Raw genomic sequence first — 14,532 nt, forward strand, 5'->3', positions numbered from 1 at the left:
TCTTTGCATGTTGCATTTTATATTAATCAGCTTTTGTTTGGTTAATATTTGCATGGTGTATCTTTTTTCATTCTATCATTGACTAGAGTCCTTTTGCTTTGGATTTGTCTTTTGTAAACAGCACATGGAGATTTAAAAATCTGATCAGATAATCTTTCTTTCTTAACTAGATTATTGAATTCATTCAGATGTATTGAAATTACTATGTATTTGTTATTTCTACCATTTTATTTTATGCTTTCTATTTTCCCTCATTTTCTATATTTCCATTTCCAATCATAATTGACTGAAGTAATTTTTCACCCATTTCATTTTTGTCCTAATTAGTATATAAGCCTATTCCTGTTATTTTGGTGGTTACCTTGGATATATTCACATGCATATTGGATTCATTAGTGTAAAGTATTCAGTATTTTTTCCTTCTCTTGAAGGAAGAACCTTAAAATACCTAATTCTGATCACCTCTCCCTGGTTTATACACCATCTTTGTCAGGTACATTGGTTTTCTCTTTTTGGCTCCACAAGTCAGCATCACTAGTTAATATATATTTATATTCAGCCACACATCTTACCACTCATTTGTTCAATTTTCCTTATGTTTGAAATTCATCCTTAAATATTTGCTTATCTTTTGGTAGCAAATTCTCTTAGGTTTTGTTTTTCCTTATTATGCACTTGTTCTTGGAAGATATTTTTGGTGGGTTGAGTTTTCTCCCTGCTCATTTAAGTTATTATCCACTTTCTTCTGTTGTTTATTTTTGTTTTTGAAAAAATCAGCTGTCATCTAATTTTTAGTCCTTTATTCCTCTTTTTGCTCTACTACTTTTAAGCTCTTGTCTTTGTCTTTGTTTTTCTACAGTTTCATTATTACATCTCTAGAATTGGATTTGTTTGTATTTAACCTGCTTGAGATTCATTAGTTGGGGTTCATTCAGTTGTTACAAAGCTGTGAATTGGTGTTTCTCCTCAGTTTTGGAAAATTGAGAGCCCGATGTGGGACTCGATTCCAGAACGCTGGGGTCATGACCTGAGCCAAAGGCAGACGCCCAACGACTGAGCCACCCAGGCTCCCCTATATTTTATTTCAATTTATATTTTATTTCATTTCATTTCTCTATTTGGTTCTTCAAATATACTTGGTATTTTTATAGTCTCTTGCTCTTTGCTAATATATCAACTCATTTTTTTTTCTTTAAAGATTTTATTTATTTATTTGAGAGAGAGAGAATGAGAGAGAGAGAGAGCATGAGAGGGGGAAGGGTCAGAGGGAGAAGCAGACTCCCTGCTGAGCAGGGAGCCTGATGTGGGACTTGATCCGGGGACTCCAGGATCATGACCCGAGCCCAAGGCAGTCACTTAACCAACTGAGCCACCCAGGTGCCCTCAACTCATTTTATTGTTAAACATATTACACATAGTTATTTTATGTTCTGTGGCTAATGTTTCAATATTGGAGTCTTTTTGGGGGCAAATTCTTGTCTCTGTTTCTTCTGGCTCTTGTTCATGGTGCCTAATTTCCTTGTGTGTTTTGTAATTTTTTGACTGTGAGCTCATGTTTCTGGAAATTTTATCTGTGGATATTTTTCAAGTGTCTAGGTTAAAGATGGGTTCTTCTACAGCAAATATGCATTCATTTCCACCAGGTGCCTTAGGGTACTCTCTGCTGAGGCCATTATATATATGATATATATACATATAAATATCTAATATGAGATATTTATATATAAACAAATAAGTAAATATATATATACTTTTAGAGAGGGAATGGGGGTGGGGGGAACAGCAGAGGGAGAGGGAGAGAGAAAATTTTAAGCAGACTCCACACCCAGTGCAGGGCCTGATGTAGGGCTCAAGTCTCACAACCCTGAGATCACGACCTGAACCAAAATCAAGAGTTGGATGCTTAACCGACTGAGCCAACCAGGCACCCCAATGCTGAGGCCATTTTAATTAATTAATTAATTAATTTATTTATTTTGGAGGGATTTCTTTTTTTAATTTAAATTCAATTAATTAACATATAGTGTATTATTCGTTTCAGAGATAGAGTTCAGTGATTCATCAGTCTTATATAACACCCAGTGCTCATTACATCACATGCCCTCTTTAATGCCCATCACCCAGTTACCCTGCCCCCCCACTGTCCTCCCCTCCAGCAACCCTCTGTTTGTTTTCTATGATTAAGAGTCTCTTATGGTTTGTCACCTTCTCTGCTTTTGTCTTGTTTTATTATTCCTGAGTTTGTTTCCTTTGTAACCAGAATGTAACCAGAATCATGCTGTATGTATTGTTCTTTGATGTGCTTGTTTGAGATGTTCTCAGCCTAGCACACTCCTTTTATCCATTATATATTCCACAGAATTAATGTCACTATTTGGGTTGCTTCATTCTGCTGTTAAAATTATGAGCACTTTTGTGCACAAACTTGAGCACAGGGGCTGGAATTTGAGGGGAAGAGTGCCAGTTGGAGCCATTGGCAATCTGAGGTGAAGGCATGTTGACTTGAAATTGAGCAGGTGGCAGGCAGTACATGCTGACTTGGGCAGGAGGGCAGTGGGACTGTGAATTTGGGACCCACAGGCCGATGGCATCATGTGTGACAGGGATGTGGCTGGTTTTGCTTTTAACTTTTGTTTTTCTGGGAAACTCAATCTCTCCTTCTATTCTGAATGAAAGCCTTGCTGGATAGAGTATTCTTGGCTGTAGATTTTTTCCTTTGTAGTGTTTGAATTTATCATGACGCTCTCTTCTGGCCTGCAAAGTTTCTGCTGAAAAATCCACTGATAGCCTTGTGGGGTTTCCCTTGTACATCACTGCTTTCCTTTCTTTTGCTGCTTTTAAAATTCTCTCTTTATCACTGCTTTTGGCCATCTTATTTACTTTGTATCTTGGTGCAGACCTCTTTGGGTTGGTTTTGTTGGGGGCTCTCTGCCTCCTTGATCTGGATTTCTCTTTCCTTCCCCAAATTCAGGAAGTTTTTAGCTATTATTTATTCAGACAAATCTTCTGCCTGCTTTTCTCTCTCTTCTGGGATCCCTATCGTGCAACTGTTATTCTTGACAGTGTCACTGAGTCTATTCTCATTTTGCATATTTTTTTTCCTGGGTCTATTCTCATTTTGCGTATTTTTTTTCCCTCTCATCTGCTCAACTTGATTACTTTCCATGACTCTGTCCTCCAGGTGGCTGATCCGTTCTTCTACTTCCTCTTGTTTGCTATTTATTCCAGGTGGTCTATTTTTATTTTCATTTAGTGAGTCCAATAGCTCTAAATGGTTTTTTTTTTAGGTCTCCTATCTCTTGGTGGAGGGTCTCATGGAGGTCCTGCACTCCTTTCTCAATTCTAGTGAATATCTTTATGAGCATTACTTTAAATTCTCTATCAGACATATTACTTATCTCTGTTTTGCTTAGGTCTCCTGCTCTGATTTTGTTCTGGTTCTTTCATTTGGGACATATTCCTCTGCCTCCTCATTCTATCTATTGCTGTGTCTGTTTCTCTGTGTTAGGAAAGTCAGCTATGTCTCCTGCACTTGAAAGTAGTGGCTTTATGAAGAAGAGGTCCTGTAGTGCCCCACAGTGCAATGTCTCCTTTTCACCAGAAAATGGTGCTTCAGTCATGTCTCCTATGTGTGTTGCTACAGGGGTGCCTTATTGTTGTGGTGGAGCTGTGTTTGCTTTCAGTCCAGCCTGTGATGGCTCTCTGCCTGTTGTGGGCAGAGTCTGGTGCCCATGGTGTTAGTGGGCCAGTCTGGGGCTGCCTTGGGCTTAAGTTGAGTCAGACCAGGCATTTGCCAGAGATGCAGTAGCACCAAACTGCAGGCACTTTCCCTGTGTTGTCCCCTGAGAAGCTTTTGCTGGTGAGTGGGGCCTGCTGTCAGACTAGCTGCCTGCCCCCAGCCCACTGCTGGGGTTACAGTCAGACTGGTGTGTGGTTATCTTTTTTTTTTTTTTAAGATTTTATTCATTTATTTGACACAGAGAGAGAGATCACAAGTAGGCAGACAGGGAGGCAGAGGGAGAGGGAGAAGCAGGCTCCCTGCTGAGAATGGAGCCCGATGCGGGGCTCGATCCCAGGACGCCGGAATCATGACCTGAGCCAAAAGCAGACACTCAACCGACTGAGCCACCCAGGCGCCCCTGGTGTGTGGTTATCTTCCCCTCTCCCTGGAGCAGGACTTACTTTGGAGTGGTGTTGGCCCTTGTCTGGGCTGCTTGTGCACTGCCAGGCTTGTGGCACTGCTCTGATGGGATCTTGCCAAGAGCATATCAGAGTGGGTGGATCTGCTTTGTTGTGGCCTCTTGTCTATATCTGGCTGTGGAGAGTCTGTTCTGCCAGTCTTCCGGTCACTTTCTGGGTTATTTGTGCTGACGTGGGCGTTCTCTCGGTGACCGTGCTGCAAGAGGTGAACCCAGGGTCCTCCTACTCCATGTCTTTGCAAATGTTAAGATTTCATCTTTTTGATGGTTGAGTAATATTCCATTGTATATATATACCACATCTTCTTTATCCATTCATCAATCGATGGACATTTGGGCTCTTTCCACAGTTTGGCTGTTGTTGATAATGCTGCTATAAACATTGGGGTGCATGTACCCCTTTAAATCAGTATTTTTGTATCCTTTGGGTAAATGCCTAGTAGTCAATTGCTGGATCATATGGTAATTCTATTTTTTTTTTTTGTGAAGAACCTCCATACTGCTTTCCAGAGTGGCTGTACCAGCTTGCATTCCCACCAACAGTGTAAGAGGATTCCCCTTTCTCCAAATCCTTGCCAATATCTGTTGTTCCCTGTTGTTAATTTTAGTCATTCTGACAGGTGTGAGGTGGTATCTCATTGTGATTTTGATTTGTGTTTCTCTGATGATGAGTGATGTTGAGCATCTTTTCATGTCTGTTAGTCATCTGGATGTCTTCTTTGGAAAAATATCTATTCATATCTTCTGCCCATTTCTTAACTGGATTATTTGTTTTTTGGGTGTTGAGTTTGATAAGTTTCTTTATAGATTTTGGATACTAACCCTTTATCAACTATGTCATTTGCAAATATCTTCTCCCATTCTGTTGGCTGCCTTTTAGTTTTGTTGATTGTTTTCTTCCCTGTGCAGAAGATTTTATCTTGATGAAGTCCCAATAGTTCATTTTTTTTTTTTAAAGATTTTTATTTATTTATTTGAGAGAGAGAGAATGAGAGAGAGCACATGAGAGGGGGGAGGGCCAGAGGGAGAAGCAGACTCCCTGCCGAGCAGGGAGCCCGATGTGGGACTCGATCCAGGGACTCCAGGATCATGACCTGAGCCGAAGGCAGTTGCTTAACCAACTGAGCCACCCAGGCGCCCCCAATAGTTCATTTTTGCTTTTGATTCCCTTGCCTCTGGCAACATGTCTAGTAAGAAGTTGCTACAGTCAAGGTCAAAGAGGTTGCTGCCTGTGCTGTCTGTGTTCTCCTCTAGGATTCTGATGGTTTCATGTCTCACATTTAGGTCTTTCATCCATTTTGAATTTATTTTTATGTATGGTATAACAAAGTGGTCCAGTTATTTTCTTCTGCATGTTGCTGTCCAGTTTTCTCAACACCACTTGTTGAAAGGACTGTCTTTTTTCCATTGGATATTCTTTCCTGCTTTGTTGAAGATTAGTTGACCATATAGTTGTGAGTCCATTTCTGGGTTTTCTACTCTTTCCATTGATCTATGTGTCTGTTTTTGTGCCAATACCATACTGTCTTGATGACTACAGCTTTTTGTTACTGTTTTTAAATAATTTATTTATTTACTGGAGAGAGAAAGAGAGAGAGAGAGAGAGTGAGTGAGAGAGCAGGAGGGGGCAGGGGAGGGGAGGCAGAAGCAGACTCCTGGCTGAGCAGGGAGCCCGACGTGGTGCTCGATCCCAGGACCCCAGGATCATGACCTGACCCGAAAGCAGATGCTTAACCGACTGAGCCACCCAGGCGCCTCTATGACTACAGCTTTGTAATATAGCTTGAAGTCTGGGGTCATGAAGCCTCCAGCTTTGCTTTTCTTTTTCAGGATTGCTTTGGTTTTTCAGGGTTTCTGTGGTTCCATACAAATTTTAGGATTGTTTGTTCTAGCTCTGTGAAAAATGCTGGTGGTATTTTGATAGGGATTGCATTAAATGTGTAATTGCTTTGGGCAGTATAGACATATTAACAGTTTTTGTTCTTTGTTTCCATGAACATGGAATTTTTTCCCCATTTCTTTGTATCCTCTTCAATTTCTTTCATAAGTGTTCTGTAGTTTTCAGTATATTTCTTTTACCTCTTTGGTTAGGTTTATTCCTCGGTATCATATTGTTTTTGGTGCAATTGTAAATGGGATCAATTCCTTGATTTCTTTTTTCTGTTGCTTCATTATTGGTGTATAGAAAAGCAATAGATTTATGCACATTGATTTTATATCCTGCGATTTTTCTGAATTCATGTATTAGTTGTAGCAATTTTTTAGTGGAGTCTTCTGGGTTTTCTACATAGAGTATCATGTCATCTGCAAACGATGAAAGTTTGACTTCTTCCTTGTTCATTTGGGTGCCTTTTATTTCTTTTTATTGTTGATTGCTGAGGCTAAGACTTCCAGTACTATGTTAAATAGTAATGGTGAGAGTGGACATCCCTGTCTTGTTCCTGACCATAGAGGAAACGCTCTCAGTTTTTCCCCATTGAGGATGATGTTAGCTGTGGGTCTTTTGTATATGGCTTTTATGATGTTGAGATATGTTCCCTCTATACCTACTTTCTTGAGGGTTTTATCAAGAATGGATCTTGTATTTTGTCCAATGCTTTTTCTACATCTGTTGAGAGGATCATATGGTTCTTATCCTTTCTTTTCTTTTTTCTTTTTTAAAGATTTTATTTATTTATTTGAGAGAGAGAGAGAGAACACAAGCAGTGGGGAGGGGCAGAGGGAGAAGCAGACTCCCCTCTGAGCAGGGAGCCTGATGTGGGGCTCCATCCCAGGACCCTGGGCTCATGACCTGAGCTGAAGGCAGATGCTTAACTGACTGAGCCACCCAGGTGCCCCAGTTCTTTCTTTTATTAATGTAGTATATCACGTTGATTGATTTGTGAATGTTGAACCACCCCCTGTAGCCCAGGAATAAATCGTGGTGAATGTCTTTTTAATGCACTGTTGGAATTAAATTGCTAGTATGTTGTTGAAAACTTTTGCATCCATGTTCATCAGGGATATTGGCTTGTAATTCTCCTTTTTAGTGGGGTCTTTGTCTGGTTTTGGAAACAAGGTAATGCTGGCCTTGTAGAATGAGTTTGGAAGTTTTTCTTCCATTTCAAGTTTTTGGAACAGTTTGAGAATAGGTATTAACTCTTCTTTAAATATCTGGTAGAATTCCCCTGGGAAGCCATCTGGCCCTGGACTTTTGTTTGTTGGGACATTTTTTTGATTAATGATTCAATTTCTTTGCTGGTTATCGGTTTGTTCAAATTTTCTATTTCTTCCTATATCAGTTTTGGTAGTTTGTAGGCTTCTAGGAATTTGTCCATTTCTTCAAGATTGCCCAGTTGGTTGGCACATAATTTTTTTTAAGATTTTATTTATCAGAGAGAGAGAGAACAAGCAAGTGGAGCGGCAGGCAGAGGGAGAGGGAGAAGTAGGCTCCCCACTGATCAGGGACCCTGATTGATTTGGGGTTTGATTCCAGGACCCTGGGATCATGACCTGAGCTGAAGGCAGATGCTTAATTGACTGAGCCACCCAGGCACCCTGGCATATAATTTTTCATAATATTTTCTTATAATTGTTTGTATTTCTGTGGTGTTGGTTGTGATCTCTTTCATTCATGATTTTATTTATTTGGGTCCTTTCTCTTTTCTTTTTGATAAGTCTGACTAGGTTTTTTTTTTTTTTTTAAGATTTTATTTTTATTTGTCAGAGAGAGAGAATGCAAGCAGGCGGAGAGGCAGGCAGAGGGAGAAACAGGCTCCCAGGGAGCCCAATGTGGGACTCAATCCCAAGACCCTGGAATCATGACCTGAGCTGAAGGCAGATGATTAACCAACTGAGCCACTCAGGTATCCCAATCTGGCTAGGGGTTTATCAATTTTATTAATTCTTTCAAAGAACCAGCTCTTAGTTTCATTGATCTGTTCTACTGTTTTTTTTTTTCCTGTTTGTTTTTGCTTGTTTGTTTGTTTCTATATTGTTTATTTTTGCTCTAATCTTTATTATTTCCCTTCTTGCTGGCTTTAGGCATTGTTTGCTGTTCTTTTTCTAGTTCCTTTAGGTGTAAGTTTAGGCTGTGTATTTGAGACTTTTCTTGTTTCTTGAGGTAGGCCTGTATTGCTCTATACTTTCCTCTTAAGACTGCCTTTGATGCATCCCAAAGGTTTTGGACTGTCATGTTTTCATTTTCATTTGCTTCCATGTATTTTTAAAAATTTCTTCCTTAATTTCCTGGTTAACTCATTCATTCTTTAGTAGGATGTTCTTTAATTTCCATGCATTTGTGATCTTTCCAAAATTCTTCTTGTGTTTGACTTCAAGTTTCATAGCATTCTGGTCTGAAAATATGCATCGTATGATCTCAATCTTTTTGTACTTGTTGGGGGCTGATTTGTGATCCAATATATGATCTATTCTGGAGCATGTTCCATGTGCACTTAAAAATAATATGTATTCTGCTGTTTTAGGAGAAAATGTTCTGAATATATCTGTTAAGTCTATCTGGTCCAGTATGTCATTCAAAGCCATCGTTTCCTTGTTGAATTTCTGCTTAGATGATCTGTCCATTGTTGTAAGTGGGGTATTAAAGTCCCTTACTATTATTGTATTGTTATCAATGAGTTTCTTTGTGTTTGCTATTAATTGATTTATATATTTGGGTGCTCCCAAATTGGGGGCATAAATATTTACAATTGTTAGATATTCTTGATAGATAGATCTCTTAATTTTGATATAATGCCCTTCTTCATCTCTTGTTACAGTCTTCGGTTTAAGTCTAGTTTGTCTAGAAGTATGGCTACTCTGGCTTTCTTTTGGTTGTCCTTTAGCATGATAGATGGTTCTCCATCCCCTCACTTTCAATCTGCAGGTGTCTGTAGGTCTAAAATGAGTCTCTTGTAGGCAGCATATAGATGGGTCTTGTTTTTTTTTTTTTTTTTTTAATCCATTCTGATACCTTATGTCTTTTGATTGGAGCATTTAGTCCATTTACATTCAGAGTGATTATTGCTAGATAGGAATTTAGTGCTATTGTATTACCTGTAAAGTTGGTGTTTCTGGTGATTTTCTTTGTTCCTTTCTTATCTTTGTTGCTTTTGGTCTTTATCCCCCCAGTCAAAGAGTCCCCTTTAATATTTCTTGCAGGGCTGGTTTAGTGGTCATGAACTCCTGTAGTTTTTGTTTGTCTGGGGAACTCTTTATCTCTTCTTCTATTTTGAATGACAGCTTGCTGGATCAAGTATTCTTGGCTGCATATTTTTCCCATTCAGCACATTGATATATCCTGCCACTTTCTTCTTGCCTGTCAAGTTTCTGTGGACAGATCTGCTGTGAACCTGATCTGTCTTCTCTTTTAGGTTAAGGACTTTTTTTCCCTTGATGCTTTCGGGATTCTTTCCTTGCCCTCTTTTCTGTGTATTTTGTGAATTTGACAGACCTACCTTATAGGGTGGTAAGGGTTAAGGAGGACAGTAGGTACAGTGGGCACCGTAATGCCTGACACATTTAAGAACTCAGTAAGTAGTGGTGGTCGTTAGTGTTAGTTGTCAGAGCAAATCTGTAGAAGGATGGGTGACGAGCAAATACAAACCATGCTGCCTCCAGAGTCTGAAATTCCACCTTCCTTAGGTCCAGAAACCCAGTTTTCTCTAACCTATTTTCTGTCCTGCTGTGACATGTCCCACTGGCCTCCCAGCCCCAGATCAATTTGGGGACAGGAGAGGCTCAGGGGAGGTCCCTTGGGAGGCGCAAGACCTGGAGGCCTGGGATTCTGCAAAATGCTGAACACACCCTCCTAGGTATGTCCCACCCATCTGAGTGGGGCAATGCTCCAGGATGCAGATAGCAAATATGGCCTCACGGCTCCCAGCCCCTGGGAAGAGCCAGGCTGAGCCCCATAAAGGGATCAGTCTTTGCCCGGGTGCACACATCTCACTCATCCTTCTCCTCAGGGATGCCTTCTCAACTCTGGTAAGTCTGTACCTGCTTCTTTGCTTTTTCTAGAAGGAGTGCTCAGGGCCTGTGGGAGCAGGGAAAGAGACTGTCACAGCCCAGCCAGTGAGAAGCTGCCACAGCCCAGCCAGTGAGAGGCTGCCACAGCCCAGCCAGTGAGAAGCTGCCACAGCCCAGCCAGTGAGAGGCTGCCACAGCCCAGCCAGTGAGAAGCTGCCACAGCCCAGCCAGTGAGAGGCTGCCACAGCCCAGCCAGTGAGAGGCTGCCACAGCCCAGCCACCGAGAGGCTGCCACAGCCCTGCCAATGAGAAGCCACTATTTTACGTGTACTTTTTACAAGGGTCCCTCCCAACTCCCCCATTTCTTGTATAAAAGGGCAGCTCTCTTCTTAATTCTGCAGACCTGCCTTGGGTTTTGCTGTAGCTTGCTTTTCCATGATGGCCACCTCAGCTAATCCCAGATAAGCCCATCCTTTGCTGGTGAAATATTTTTTATTTTTACTTTTATTTTTAAGGTTAACAATATCTCTGGCTCCTGCATACAATTTCATTTCCAGAAAATACCTTGGAATAAAGTCATTTGGAAACCCCATAGAAGGAGGGTCTGACTGGAGGAGGGTAGATAGGAGGCCGTGCATAGGATGCAGAGATATTTCTGAAGAACAAAGTGCAGATGCATTCAGGGTGTGTTTGTGTGCATGTGTACATGTACGTGAGACAGAGTGTGTGTGTGTGTGCGTGCACGTGTGTGTTGGGGGGCAGTTGGAAGAAGAGTAGAGCCAGGAAGTCTTGATATCACAGATTCCCCCAGTGCTCATGTTAGACCCTGAGAGCCGGGAAGAGCAGTTTAGGGGGAATAGAAAGGTCCCCAGGGATGCATGAGAAGCAATTCTGAGGAGCTCCAGGGTGCTTGGGTGGGTGCTCACTGAATAATCCGGGCTCCCCTTACTCATGGGGATGATTTGTAGCACAGAGCAGGTAGAATGAACCCAGTGATTCTGCAGTTCCCATTGGCGACCGGGAGACTCGTTCTCCTGTCATGATCCAGAACCCTGTGGGGCTGTGTGCCCAAGCAATAAGGATGCTCATTGAGAGTTGGGACTCCTGGGCCGGACCCTGAGTCGGCTGCTCCCTAGCTCTGTGACTTTGGCCAAGCCAACCTGACTCTTGGACTCTGTTTCTTTAGTTACAGAGTGAGGTAGATACACCAGTTGCCTTTCTGGGCCTCTAGGGAGGATCTGGCAAAATGCTTCCGGTCAAAGTGGTTTTCCTCAGAACGCACAAGTGCTTCCTTCATAGCTGCCTCCTGTGGCGCAGCCTGTGACTGACAGGAGTGTGAGGGCCACGGCTTCAGAGACCACGGGAGCCCCACCCCGCTGCTTGGGCCGTGGAGTCTACAGAGCAGCAAGGACTGAGGTCCCTGGGCCATGCCCTTGTCACAGCCCTGGTTGCTTTGCTGTCACCCTCTTGGCCACACAGCTGTGTGCATAGCATCTGCCTTGATGGTGGGCCCCTGTGGGGGCAGGCCTGGGGGTGACCCCGCTCGCTCAGCTTCGTGATGGACAGACTTGAGTGTCCTGCAGAGTGCTGGGAGCCAGCCTTCAAAGTCAGCCGGACTTGGGTTAGAATCCTGGCTTTGCCATTTATCAGGAGGGTACTCTTGGGAAATTTATCCAAGCCCTTGGCTCCCCATCTGTGAACTGGGATAATGATACCTACCACACAGGTTTTTTCCTGAGGATTAAATGAGATAATGCATTCAAAGCTTTTAGCATACCACCTGGCATATAGGCAGCGACTCTTACACTATTTTTTTTTTTTTTAATTTTTTTATTGTTATGTTAATCCCCATACATTACATCATTAGTTTTAGACGACTCTTACACTATTGACAATTAATGAAAGTTAGTCAAATGACTCACTGGATATGTAATCAGAGACTCTGGTTCCACCTGCAAATCCCCAAATGCTCTATTTCCTGGGGCACAGCAGCCTTGTACCTTCCCTCTGTCACCATCTGCTAGTCCAGCCCCACAGAGCTCCCAGTGGGGCCTGGGTCGGGCAGAGCCCTGGGTGTGAGTCCCCACCCAGAGCAGTGTCACATGGGCAGTCGATGGGACAGGCCTAGATGTGAGAACCATAAAAAGGACTGTTCTTCACCCCATGCGCACCTCTTATGTGTCCCCTCCTCCCTGCCTCTTCCTCAGGGTCTGGTGGTTCCCCATTGGCTGCTTTGCTTCTTCCAGATTAAAGGCGTGGTGCCCCAGCTTTGCCCTCTGCTCTTCCCAGGGGAGCACCCCGGGCCAGGAGTCAGGAAGGAGTCATTTCTTTTCTTCCTCCAGGCCTCAGCATCTTCTGAGGGGCTGGACTAGATAATCTCTCATGTCATTTCTGTCCCAACTTTTGATGGCTCTGTGACATCCAGAGAGATTCACAGAACTACTGGGGAGAATGTCTTTATAGGCAACTGAGGACAGATCCAAGTGTAGGATTTCCAGAGCCTTCTCTATCTTTTCAGTCCTTAATCCTAGTTAATCCTTGGTTTGTGGCATCCCCTGGCTTTCTGGGCTCTGATCTCTTCAAGATGCTCAGAGAGACACCTTGGGGGCTCACAGCCAATCCCTGCATGTTAGTAATATTCCCTTTGTCCCAGCCCTGGGACCCCTATTCATCACTATTCTGGGTCTTACCCTGTCTAGGTCTGGAAAAGGACAGTCCAGCCTACAAATCCCAAGAGCAAATGCTTCATTATCCTCTGGCTTCCCTTGCATCCCATGACCCTGACAGCAACTAGCCTCAACTTCAACGGGCTCTGGAGGGCTCCTCTGGCTGGGCCTCAGAAGGTGTCCAAAATAATGGGGGGCCCGAGGCTGGGGGCCAGGGAATATTATAAACATGCAGGATTGACTGAGCTCTTTGGTGCCTTTCTGGGAGCCCACGGCAGGCCTGAGCCCAGAGACCTGGGAGGTCACACAGAATGTGGTGGGTGAAGGCTTCCCCTTGGGAGGTGACTGTTGGCCCGTGGCAGCTCCACACTGACGGGGCTCTGCTCTCTTCTTTCTGTCATACTCAGGGACACAGGGCTCTGTGCCTTTCCTTTTGGCAGTGTTTCTGATGGGGAGTGTTAACCCTGCTCTCAGTACTAACAGACATAAGGTCTGACTGCTGTCTTTCCCTGCACCTTAAATCAAGGTTCATCAAACTCTATGACTTCACACTACCCTGCACAGCCCACCCACTTCTGCCCACACATCTCCTCCCAGCCCTTGGAATCTCCAGAATTTCCCCACCCTCTCCTTAAAACTTTATTCCCTTCCCTGAACTTTACCTGGACCCAAGGAATCCCCAATCCACTCAGGGCCATTCAGCCCTGCCCACTGCCCCTCTCTCCGTGGCTCTGCCCTCACACCATCCCAGCCTGGGCCAGTTCCCCAGTCTCACAGATGGGAAGGTAAAGCTGGGTGATCATCTTCCTTTCTGCAGCTTTATTGGAAAACAAAGAAGAGAAACAGTGAAGTGAGAAGATGTTGAGGGCCATTCAGCCTACTTCATAAACCCCCGAGATTCAGATGTCATGGACAAATCTGGCTTGGAGAAGATGGTGAAGGAGGATTCTCCCCCGCACCCCAGCCCCTTCCCATCGACCGGTGTAAGGAGGAGTCTAACGGGGCATGGCCAGCAGGAGGGCAGGAGTGGGCAGGACCCATGACCCTGTTTGCTTGAGGACCCCAGCTCACCAACACAGTCAGGCTGCTAAGCATTTCCCACCTCCCCCAGCATCCAGCAGGGCCTACTCCTCAACTCCAACAGGTGTTAGACTGCATCCAGGATAGGGGTCAGATGACCAGTTTCTGGCAAAGCAATGGCATTTACTTATTACTGAGTAGCCCCCACTTATTCATGGGGGATATGGCGCAAGACCCACAGTGGATGCCTGAAACCACAGATGCACTATAATACCCTATATACACTATAATATGGTAAAGCTTAATCTATAAATTAGTCATGAATTTATACTAATTTAGAAATTAGTAAGACATTAACAAGAATAACTAACAATGAAATAGAGCAATTATGACAATATGCTGTAATAAAAGTTATGTGAATGTGGTTGACAGTGGGTAACTAAAACTAGGGAAAGTGAAACCACAGATAAAGGTTTGTACCTTGTTACAAATACGCTCACATCACCTACCCCCCCTTTTTATTTTAAAGATTTTATTTATTTATTTATTAGAGAGCGAGCGAGAGAGAAACAGCATGAAAGGGGAGAGGGCCAGAGGGAGAAGCAGGCTCCCCGCTGAGCCGGGAGCCCAATGCAGGGCTGGATCCCAGGACTCCGGGACCATGACCTGAGCCGAAGGCAGTCACCCAACCAACTGAGCCA

Source organism: Halichoerus grypus, chromosome 7, assembly GCF_964656455.1.
Source record: "Halichoerus grypus chromosome 7, mHalGry1.hap1.1, whole genome shotgun sequence".
NCBI lineage: Eukaryota > Metazoa > Chordata > Mammalia > Carnivora > Phocidae > Halichoerus > Halichoerus grypus.